This window comes from Prinia subflava, chromosome Z (assembly GCF_021018805.1).
Source record: "Prinia subflava isolate CZ2003 ecotype Zambia chromosome Z, Cam_Psub_1.2, whole genome shotgun sequence".
In the NCBI taxonomy this organism is placed as follows: domain Eukaryota; kingdom Metazoa; phylum Chordata; class Aves; order Passeriformes; family Cisticolidae; genus Prinia; species Prinia subflava.
Window position 1 is genome coordinate 67165210 of NC_086283.1, and position 12729 is coordinate 67177938.

Consider the following 12729-nt stretch of genomic DNA (forward strand, 5'->3'; position numbering starts at 1 on the left):
AAAGCTAAATATCATCCATATATGTCTTGCAGTGTTGTGCCAATGTAAAAAATATTGCTTTATTCAGTTCAATTGACTCTTTCATGTGTCCTGTTGAATGTACAGTACTCTGAGAGTGCTACAGTATCTCTGCATTTTGTCATCCTTTATTGATTAATCAATCAGAAACAAAAAAGCTTCAACAACAGAGTTCAGTGAGTGAAACCTAAATCTTCCATTGCTCTTTTATAAGGAATATGCTGTGTGTATTGGTGCCTACCAAATCTACTTTGGCCCCCTCTCAGCACGTTGATATCAAATGGAAAACATAAGTATATAATTGCAAGTGACTTATACTTGAGCTACATAAAAATGTGGCATTCTTAACCCTCTTGGCAAGCATCTGGCCCCTGTTTTTTTTTAATATAGGTCTCAAAACCAATGAGATCTCATTTGCTGCCACTCTGGTGATATATTTGTAATTTCCCAAACAGCGCCAGAGACTGGCGTGTTTATTTCATAAAGAACTGTACTTTGTATTGTTTCACTGCCATCTTGATGAATATTTGTAAATTTGTTCCTTGCAATTATTTCTGGATAAATGGGGTTTAGCTGATAATGAAACACCTGTGAGGTATTCTATGCCCTCAATCAGAAATTAAGAACTCGACTCCTCTGTCTCTTTCAGTTTCTTTTCATATGTTTTTCATTAAAGAAAACTCAGAGATGACCCATCAAAACAGATCAAGGGACCCACTTATTGCTCACATGTTGTGCAGCACAGGCTCTTTTAGCACATTTTTAAATGAGAGTTTTATGACTTTTCTCTTGCAGTTAAGACTAGCATTTCTGAAATTCTCCAAAAGCATGTTACATTTTTTGTTCACTTGTCTTCACACTGGATCAGCAGGAGGCTGGTACTTCTAGTATGAGGGTATAAGACTGAGATTCAGTTACTGACTATGGTCCCTGTTTAGAAGGAACTAAGCTGCTGCCAAAGCTTCAAGACAAATAAAAGATAAATAGAGGATCCAGAGTGGTTTCTGCTTGCTGCAGGGTTCACACAGTGCTGCTGCCTGCTGCTTCACAATGCTCTGCAAACCATTCTGTTCTCCCTAAGGAGGATGTAGCTCACCCTGTTACCAAAAAAAAAAAAAAATTCCTCAAGTACAAAATATGACTCTACATGCAGCAAGATGCTCTGCTTAGAACAGGTAAAATAACTCAAATAATGCCCTACTTGCAAGGCTACCTGTGGGGAATGTAGAAGGGGACATCATGCTGCTTTTAGAGTTGAATAATGCTGAAACCAATCTGACTCATCCATCTCAGGCATCCTGATAGTGAAATGAAGATGTGGCAGATATGGTAAAGTACATAGACCAAGGATGAAATAGGAGATACTACTAATAACTTACGTAAAGCTGCTGAGCTGGCACAGCTGGCCTGGAGACATCTGACTGATAGTCACTTTATACTATAAAAGCCCAATCTCACTTTTATGTAAAATATGTAAAATCTCACTTTTATATAAAATCCTTTTAAAGGCAGTATTTTCTAACTTAGCCTTTCGAGTGTGTCTGCAGATTCCCTCCTTGAGTGGACATACCCTTCAAGATAGTCTCTTGTAACTTGCCCACTGTAACTGGTATATAAGTAACATCAATCTCTAGTTAATATTAGTTTTTTCTAGCTTTAATAAAATTGTTTAATATAATTGTTTCAATATTGCTTCAAAATCATTTATTATACTACACTAGTAGATATAGTTCTTATGCTCTGTAGTAAATAATACTGATTAAGATTTATTTTGTCAAATCACTATCACAATAATTATTTATGTAAATATATCTGGTTTTCCATCCTTAAACCCGTGGGGGAAAGTTGTAGAAAGGCTCAAACACATCTCTGGAATTCCTTAGACTTAAGCCATTGACAGTCTGAGGCTAAGACTTGATCCAGTGGCACCTATGTTGCTTTCTGAGGAGGAGTTTGGAAAATAAAGGAATTCTTTCTGCGCCTTGTATCTCAGCAGAAAGACTGTTCTGATAAAGTTTGTCTGAAACTCCCATTCTGCCCATGACACTGCAATCCTCATTTATTGCAAAGCAGCATAAAGTGAACAAACGCTGTCCTTTCTACCACTAGTCTGCTGGCTATGTTGCCTTTAGGACATGTCCTTTTTTAGGACATGATCTCAGAGAAGAGAATTCATCATTCCTTTTGTAAATAGGAAAACATGAATATTTCAGGAAAGGTTCACCCAGCTCATTTTTCTTAGCAATATCCTGCTATTTAAGTGTGTACAAAGACAGTTGTCAAACTGTTGGATCTAAACTCACACATCCTCTAATATGTCATACTTTTAATGCCTTTGGGACTGACCATGGGACTTTTCCATTTTCTGTTTCTTTTACCCTAGGCGGTTCCCCTCATTTATTTAACCCGTTGCTTTTACCTGTTGGCCAATCCATATGAACCTCAGCCTCTCTTTCACCACATGTACATAGCATTAGCTTTGATCCTCTGTTTCATAATTCACATAGGAACAATGAAAATTCTGGTGGCTGTGAAGTGCAGTATATTTTGCGAAAAGGCTAACTCCACAGCATGTTATAAATTATATATATGGTCATTTTGTGATTGTTGCACCCTCTCCAGAAAGGAACAAATCTCCCACATGAACCCTTATTGATGTAACTGCTTTGGAAACACCCTTCAAAACTGCACTTGGTACCTACTTATGTGCATCTGGGTTGACTCCACAGAGCCATCTTCAAGGAATAAGCCATGTTATAGAAGCTGATTATGTCACATATTGCAAAAATACAAAATGTCAGGGTTGCTCTTCCCTGAGATTCTCCTCGGGGTTGCTGTTGCCCGAGTTCATAAGGTTTTCGGGACTCTCTCTCCTTCTCAGGTTTGCTGTTCCCTGAGACTTTCCTCGGGATTGCTCTTCCCCAAGGCAATAAGGCTTTCTCTCAGGGTTGCTGTTCCCTGAGATTCTCCTCAGGGTTGCTGTTCCCCAAGGTAATAAGGCTTTCAAGCTTCCCTTGCCCAAAAGCTCTCATGCCAGAGCCAGAGAAGACAAGCTGAGTCCTCCAGTGCATGCTTCCAAGGCTGTTTATTCTTCATTATCTCTCAGTTCTTTCTCAGGTCTGCCAGGCCTCCCTGGCAGGGTACATTATCTTAGTTCTTTCTCAGCTCTGCAAGGCATCTCCAGCAGAGCAGGACGTGAGGCGGACTGGGGGCGGATCAGAGGGTCCCGGACCTTATATACGGTCCCCTTGACCCAACCACCATCCAAAATGTACTTTTTATTTACAAAATTTTGCCAATACCTACTACCCATGTTAACATGTCATTTCTACTCTAAACCAATCCTTGTAATACAACTCAGCAGAAAATGGGGGAAAAGAACAAGGAAAAGGAGGACAGTCCCCAATTTCTCCATCTTGCCTCTTCAAACCCATACACTAAAAATCCTACATTCCACATGTACACTCTGTGATAAACTAAGTACTACTTATTTTGAATTCTCTCAGCTTGTGATTCTTCATACAATGTGGGCATTCATTCCCATGGACAGGGATCAGAGGCAGTGTCCTCCTGGGCTCTGTGTGAGGCTGGCTGACCCCCTTGTACAGATCCCAGACCCCCTGTCCAGTCTCCAAACCCTCCAGGATGGCCAGAGGGATGTTCTGGACTCTGACAACAAAAGACAAATATGTCTAAATGTGAAATCTATTTCTGTGGAGAATTCAGGGGAAATTTAAGGGAATAGGTTTTGTTCCCTTCCCTTCTTCTCCGTGTCTTCATAGGGTATCACTTCTAAAGCACTATGTTTAAAAATTAACTGTCATTAATTTCTTCTACTACTCTCAGAAATATTGTCAGATCATAACAATCCTCTGCAGCAGCCGTCACATTATGTTTCACACTTCTTCCAGGGAGTCATTGTGGTTCAAAAGTTTATTGACAGCTATGGGGAAAGAAAATTGTGTCTTATGGAGATCAGATTCTCTTATGGGATCAAATGCTAGAAAAACAGCCAAATGAGAAGTCACAGACATAGAAGCGAAGAGCATGGGATATTTTTATGAAAAGCAACAGTACTTTTCTTTGTAAGTATTTCTGATGGGAGTCTCAATGCAATACTACTGCCAAAAGTGCTTCTTGTTCTTGGAAGCAAGTGAGAGGAGAAATGTGTTTTTATCTGCAAGAAGCACTGCAAGTGAAACTGCTCTCACAATACTGTGCCCCAACTCCAGTCCAGCATGTGAGTTTTAGAAGTGTTCTTTAAAAATTGCAAAGGTGTGAAAAGAGGCAGCAAAAATATTTTTGAGGAATATAGATTCATGTAAAAATTCACCACAAGAAGACTGAGAAATGATAGAGCTTAAGTACTCTTACTGAGGGGGAAAACTAATGTTCAAGTGTTGTTTCATTTAGTAGAGAAGACAACAAGGATCAGTGGCTGGAAGTCAAAAACAGATGAGTTAAATTTTTTAATAAGTGACATCTGATTTTCTTTTTTTTAAAGGTGAGGCTGTTAAGCTCTTGGGAACATTCATGAACTGTCGACATGTTACTATATGCACAGTGAAAACTTACCAGGAAACACAGTTAGAGCTAACATAAATTATGCTCTAACCAAACATAAGTTAATGAGCTCAATTTGAAACTAAGTAGATGAAATTTAAGAAGTTCTAATGATCCCTCTGGCCTCAGTCTCTGTAAATTTTGAGTGCTAATTAAGTAACCATTTTCCTGAGTAAGGACTTCAGTATTTAACCACAAAGTAAGAACGTATAATTTCTTATTGCCCTCTAGAAAAGATATTTGTCTTACATGGGTAACTGTGTGCTTGTGTGTTAAAGAATTTACATAGCCGTTGAACACACAAAGTCTTTGTGAGAAAATCTCTTTTCTAAGAAATAAAATGAAAAGCACTTGCCGCTTGAAAATTATAAGAATCTGATTTGAATGCCATTGGGGGACTTTCTCTCACATTTTATATTACAGGAGTCAAATATGTAACCCAGGATCTGTGCTTGTGTTATGTTAGGTTTAGAAAACTGAATGTAGATCCCTCAGGCACAGTTTTTTCAGGTGATCCCATGTGAGACAGAGCAGAGGTGGAAAAGCAAAACAAAAGCTCTCTCTGACAGATCCTCTCCAGACAAGTATTTTCAACTGATAGAAGAAAAGGAGAGTCTATGTTTAGCTTCCAAACTGAAATCCAACTGCTCTGTGATTTTCAGGCTGTTTGGCTAGGCCACTTTCTCTCCCACTGAGAAACGCTCCTAAAACTCGTGTGGTTTAGTTGAAGAGTAGAGTGGAAAACATTGAACATCTGTCTCCTATCTTCTGACAGGCTGTGTAAAGATGTATTTCAACAAAGTGGATTGCAAAATTCATGACCTCAGCTTGCGCGATTTTATGCTGGCTATATCTTTGCAGAGAGGAATAAGTATGAGAGATGAGTAATTTTCTTTTTGGATGATCTTATTTTCAATTAGCCTTTGGGAGACCTCTCCTCTGTATTGACATCAGTGTTTTTTCCTAACATGTCAAAATGATTCACTGCATTGAAAAGAAAATTTAGGAATACAAGTAGAGGGGACACACAGTCTTGAAAAGCTCCACAATAAAGGGGGCTCAGGGAGGACACCTCCATGGAGACTTCACTGGAAAATTAGGAGAATTCCTCATTTTGAATAAAAATCCTCAGTCTGGAATACCACAAAAAGAGATTTTTTAGGTCATTAGTATTTTCCTCTAATTTTTTGTTTTCTCTTATTAGGTTACTCTGTACCTTTGAAATTATGAGTTCAGATTTGTCAGCTTCAAATCATGTAAGAAAGAAAAATATCCAGGCATGGAAATGTCACTTTTGTTTGACTTAGTCTACACTTACATCCACTGTTTTCTTTCTTTCCCCTTCTCCTTTCTTTCCCCACCTTCCTGGTCTGGAATTTCAGAATGGTTAGGTACCTCTTATTTTTGTGCATGATGTTAGAATCTTTCTGGGAGAACCACATGTAGTCTCAGAACCAATACAGTATCATTTGTGTTAAAATATTTTATTGCTGTAGCTGTATCCACAAGCTCTCACCCAAATTCATGTGTACTCCCCATCTTTGTCTAGGCATTGAAGATAGTCCTAAAAAAAGAATCAATATTTGACTTTTAGGATTACATCTTCTGTTTCCATTTACTGAACTTTAACTCTCTTTGAATGTCTTCATCCTGTGACTGTAATGAAAAAAAATCATTGGGAAAGCACAGGCTATTGCAGGAGAAGACATAAACATGAGGGGTTTCCCTCTTCAAGATATTCAAAATTTTTTTAGAAAATATTCCTAAGGCAACTTTTAAAATCTGATATTCTTGGCACATCACTCACAGTTTTCATCTTTTTCATTCATGTTTTCCTTCTTTCTTGGAATATCTTAGAGACTGGGTAAAAAGGTGTTTCTGAATAGAGTGCTTTGGTACTATTTATTGGCTTTTCCAGCATTAACTAGGACGGGTTCCTACCTTCTTAGTGTCCATTTACTCTGCAATGGTATCCTTTCAGTGATGCAACTGTGTGACTGAGGAACCAGGAAAGGGTTGGAATTTAAGTCCATGTGATTATTAAGTTAGTCAACATACAGACTGTACACAGAGACATGATTATGACCACTTATCAAAAGCTGTTGGGTGACAGACACATGACTGACACCAAGAATGGTTTCAAGCATCAGCACTTTATTAGTCCCCAGTACAATATTTTATACCCTGTTTCTCACTGGCACAACACCTGTGTGCCCCTTTACTCTTTTGTGGTTGGTCAATGCACCTCAGCATTCCGCGTTTCTTCTCCTTCAGTACTGGTCACCTGCCTCATACAGCTGCACAACATTAGAGATGAGGCTCCACCACAGCCCTCTAACAGGCTGCTTCTGCAGGTTAAAAGATCTTAAAGATCCAAAGACATTTTAAGGTTATTGCGGAGTTGTTTATTATATAGATGCATAGTCTGAAGGCAAAAGAGTTCTGAATACACGGTCTTACAACAGTTACGAGCATAAAATCCCAGAAAGATGAAACACCAGGGTAAACAGCAATTTAGCACAGAATCCCAGCCTCAGAGCAAAGCAACATCCCACTCCAGCTCCAGTCCCCAGGCAGCGTTCCCAGGAGCAGGGCTGCAGTGGCAGGAAGGGGTCCCGGGCTCTCCTGTCCCCAGGCAGCGTTCCCAGGAGCAGGGCTGCAGTGGCTGGAAGGGATCCCGGGCTCTCCTGTCTCCTGTCCCCAGGCAGCGTTCCCAGGAGCAGGGCTGCAGTGGCAGGAAGGGGTCCCGGGGTCCCGAGCCCCAAACTGAGTTCTTGCAGCAGACACCACAGAGGCGGGGACACCCCAGGGCCCTGATCCCAAGGACTGCAATAGACAGTGCCTTATAAATCCCGTCCCAGCTCCCTGGCAGGGCTCTTCCCTCGGGCTGTGGATGGCGCAGGTTGGATTGATAGATTGGAAACCAATTGATCGATGCCTCCACTCCCAACCCAGAGGCCTTTTATCCATAAATCATAAATGCATATTCATATCCTTATCTGTAGGCTACCCAATCTAAGTCCAATTCTTGAAGTCTGTAAAACTATGAAAAACTATCAAAAACTTACGCATATCATAAAGCATATCTATTAAATTAAAAAGCTCTATCTTACTAATGTAAAAACTCTATTTTATTAATGTAAAAGCTCTATCTTATTGCTTAAAAAGTTTCTTACTTGCTTTGAAATTGTATCTAAAGTTATGAGCAGTGTTCTACTATATTTTTGTTATGTCTAAAATTATATTACTGAGCCTGAAGCTCTGAACTCTATGCTAGCAGTTAGGCACTTGGCGTGTATTTTCTTAAAGTTAAAGCTTAAACTTCTACTTTATATATACATGGCTTAATATATTCTAATTTCTCTAAAGGCTTTAATTCAACCCCTGTACTTTCCGCTCTCTGTGGAGAATCCATGGAAACATGGGCTCCAGCACATCCCCGTTCCTAGTGTCCCATAATCTGTTCTCCTACAATTCCCCCTCTTTCTGTTAAATTGTAAATGCCATGTTTACCATTTTTCTGCAGGGCTCTTTGCAGAAAAGATAGCAAACATGGTAGAAGCAGCTCTTGTGTGACTTCCATTAGCTCTGGAAAGCATCTGTGAATTGACCCTGTCCCCAGATTCACATATCACATATCATCAAAGTCTTTACACCTATGCCTATGGAATATTAACCTTTACACTTATGCCTGTGGAATATTAACTTTTATACCTATGCCTATGGAATATCAACAGAGATTAATAGCTGCAATTCATAAACACAACACATATGTTTCACCAGCAAACAAACAAATTGTATTGAATAACAGAACGACTCTGTCTCCAGCTCCCACTTCTGCTTTAGTAAATTCTCTTGTTCCTTTTTCAGTTTTTGTTGCTTTTGTCTTCTGCAATTTCAGTTCCTCTTTCTGCTGAAGCAATGTCTCTGCTTGCTGCTTCTCTCCCTCTTGTCTTGTTCTTTTTAACACTTCCCCTCATGCAGTTTCCTACTCATTCTTGTAACATTTCTTCTCTCTGAGTTTGGTCACCTCTTTTTTGTTTTGTTTGGTTGGTCACACCAAGCTTGTCTTACATGCCTTTTGTTCAGCTCTGACTCTGCCTCTCAGAGCTCCACGTTGTTTTTGTTCCAGCGCTTGCGCAGCAGTGACTCAGCAAGCCTCACTCCTAGGCCCTGTGCCATGAGGGCTCTCCTGGTGCCCTGAGTTGCCACGGCTCCTGCAGATCTGCCACCAGCATTTCCTGCTCCTCACCTAGCAGCCGCTCCATCCGCGCTGCTCCAGGTGCACTAGCCTCCTCCTCCGTGTCCCGCTGCGCTGCCGCCACACCGCCACGCACACCAGCAGTCAGGGGACCCCGGCACTGCCCCGGGACCCCACCAAACTGGGATTTTACCTGCGCAAGGGGTCCTAGGGCTCGCTCCACCACGCCTGCAGGGAGCAGCAGGCAGTGGCATGAGCGAAGGCAGGCTGGTGTTAAAAACAGGGCAAGGAGACCTTCTTCTCCTTTTAAAATGCCTTTATTGAGGACAGCTTTGGGGTGGGGGCTCAAGGAGCTGCGCACACCACTGCAGCTCCCACAGGAACACCACAGAGAATAAGATAAACTCGATCCTGCTGCTCACGCTGCAGAGTCGGGATTTTTTTCCTCACGGCAGTTCCCAGGAATGCCTATTCTAGCTCATAGAGTCCAGGGATGTCTTTCTTTTTCTCGGTGGTTTTGAGGTCGTGGTGAAGAAGCAGGAGACTCCAGCGGATAGTTCAACGGCCTGCTGATTCAGTGGTGTCCTCTGTGGGCTCAGATTCGGCGTTGGCTTGTTGTTCTGAGTGTTATTTGGCCTAATTGGACTTCTGGGAAAGCAGTGCATTATGTGAGGGTTAAAGTCTTTGCATTGGGCCGGGTCATCAGCAGTTTGATAGGCAGGTGGGGAGCAGCGGAGGTGGTACCCAGCAGGAGAGGAGGGGAACTAGGGATACAGGAAACTGGGGATTGCAGAACCGGGAACTGGGAATACAACTTGGAGTAAAAGAAGTATAATGGATTCGAAAACTGAGAACTGGGAATACAGTTATAACCAGGTAAGCATAACATAACATCTTTAACAATCTTAACACATTCAAACATGTTTTGTAACATCTAACCTTGAATTTATTTGTCTCAGCTGGCACTCTCCCACATTTTAACAAAAAAGGCAGTTTATGTGTTTGCTCCCAAGCCACCTTCTTTATGCCAAAAAAACAAAGTGCGCAACTTCACCCTTTCTCCCCTACATAAAATAAGCAGAGTGCGTAGCTTCCCTCTGCTTCTTTTATACCAAATAAGCAAAGCGCGTAGCCTGCTGTTCCCCAGCGCTGAACAGCCGGCAGCTGAACCTGCAGAGCCCACACAGGCTCCTGGCCGGCCCCCGAACCTCTGCAGGCCCTGCGCTCACGCAGCCAGAAGGGTCACAGCGGCTCTGCCAGGGCTGGTGCTGCTTCCTGAGACATTGGAATGTCGTCATTGTCATCTGGGGCAGGAGTGCATCTCTCAGGTAATACTGGCAGGATAGGACCCTCCACTGAAGGAACAGTCAAGGAGGGAAGAGGAGACAAAGGGAATGCGGCCACAGTGGGGGTGTTGGCTGCTGGAAGCAACTCTGCTGCTATTTCATCTCCCCTCTTAGCTGCCTCCCACAACGTGTGCCCTGCTTCTTCCCAAGGTTCAAAAGAGGCAGTCTGTGGGTTTGCTCTCATGCCATTCTGTTTACACTAAATGAGCAAAGCACGTGGTACCTGCTCCACACACTTAACTCCTTCCCTCTGTAAAATTTGCAACAGAAGGTGAAAATTAGATTCCTCTTCTGCTGACATTTGAATCCCCATTATTATGTTTCCCTGTGGCTCACCCCGGTGTCTCTATTTTCGTAAGTGATCCAGACATTCAGGCTCTCTGGTTCACCAGCTTTACCAGACCGAGCTCCTCTGTTGGCTGCTCTCTGGTCTGCATTTCTCTACCCAAATCACATCGGGGTCACCACTTGACAGAGGACACACCACTGACACCAAGAATAGTTTCAAGCATCAGCACTTTATTAGTCCCCAGTACAATATTTTATACCCTGTTTCTCACTGGCACAACACCTGTGTGCCCCTTTACTCTTTTGTAGTTGGTCAATGCACCTCAGCATTCCGCGTTTCTTCTCCTTCAGTACTGGTCACCTGTCTCATACAGCTGCACCACATTAGAGATCAGGCTCAGCCACAGCCCCATTCCTAATGTCCCATAATCCATTCTCCTACAGTTAGGTCACTGGTGTGCCTTGTACTGCTGTTCAGTGGTGCATTTTAAGAGCTAAACTGGGATACTTTTGCATGAGCTTCCCAATTTAGAGACTTTACTCAAGACAGCACAGAATCAACTTTTAAGGCAGCATGCAGTTCAAATTACTGCAGTAACAAATCATCTGAAAATGTGTAAATCAAATTTTTTTTTATTTTTGGAAGTCTTAATACCATTGCCGTTGTAAAAGTACAGACTGAGCCCACCTCTGCAATAAATTGTGCTTTCTTTTGCTGATAAGACTTCTATTCCTGCTAAATTACAAAAGCGGGATTTTTTCTTTCTGGTGATGTGATGACAGCTCAGAGATGATGGCTTCGGTTCAATATTGAAAATAATAGAAAATATATCCCTGATTCTACTACACATGTTGGAACATCCAATTCCACGGGAACACCCAATCATTTGATGTATTTGCTGATCTGCCAGATGATGAGAGGAAGATGTGATTTCTTATGACTGCCATTATCTCTTCTTTTGTCCACTGGGTGCTGGAGGCAAGTCTCAACCATTAGCCCCTAGGATTTTCTGTAAACACATATGGTTTTCATAGTGATATTTTAGGATGAGATCATCTTAGTAGCAAAAGCATTGCACAAAATCTTCCTTGTCACTAAACATACTATAAAATGTAGATGATTTCAGAGCAGGCAAGCAATTAAAGGAAAAAATGGTGAGTTATTTTTAAATGTCTGGATTTTAATTTTCTGTTTCTTGTCTGCTATTTTAGCAGCCAAAGCTGGAAGGTAGCAATTCCAATGCTTGTTTAAATGATGTGCTTTAAAACAGCTGGCAATTGACTTTAACTGTAATTACTGGCTTCTTACCAGTATTTGCAGCTGTATAGTTAAGACTCGTGCTTTGAACCTCATTTTTGGCATTTATCTATATTGTTATATTGCTTTCTTAATTACCTTTTCATCAGTTTTATTTAGATCTTGCACTGAGATATAATTACTTGAACCCAAAAATTCTCCATAGATTGATTTCCATAAATTATGAATATGTCATGTGTTATTTTACCAGACAAAAGGTCAGCAAGATTTTTTTTCTCCTACTACAGAATTTGCTAGGGATTGTACAATGACCCTCTGCAAAAATCTGGCTTTGATGTTTCAAATCTTCTATTCTAGGTACAATAATGCTCTGGCTGATTGTGGGCCAGAACCAAAAAACCTGTAAAAAAAAAAGGATTCAAAGTTTTCTAGCAGTTCCTAGTGGGCATGCTGTGAATGACTAACTTCGGCAATAACTGATGAAATAGAAGCACACACACCATTGTTTTGAGAGATCAGTGGCATAGATTGATAATCCTCTTTCAAAACATTTTAAATCTGCCCTGGTTATTACTCTGTTGTTATCCGCTCAAAGCTTGTATTCACTGGAAGCAAATCAGTTGTGTAAGCGAAGAATTCAGGATCAGACCCTGTAGAGACAGAAAATTATTTTGCTCTCAGCTGATTAAAATATCTTTGCGTGCAAGGACTAGGTTGAGAGGATATGAATTTAGAAAGAATAAAATTGTTGTTCAGGCACTGGAATGGGATTCAATTTCCTATTCTGCCACTCAGCACCTCAGTTCCTGGGCTCTCCTACTGTTGAATAGATAATAGCACACATTCATCCCTGCATTTAGTACGTGCATGTACCTTGCCATGCAGTGTGCTGCTGATCTTGTCAGCTGAATGTGTTGATATAATACAAGCTACAACACTGATAGCAGTAATGGTGGGGAATAGGGTTGACAGGCCTCATGAGAAGCAGAGCCCAAGAGGCAGGGGTCCCTTCTAGCAGGTTGCCCTTTGCTCTGTACCAGCAAGAGATGGGCAGC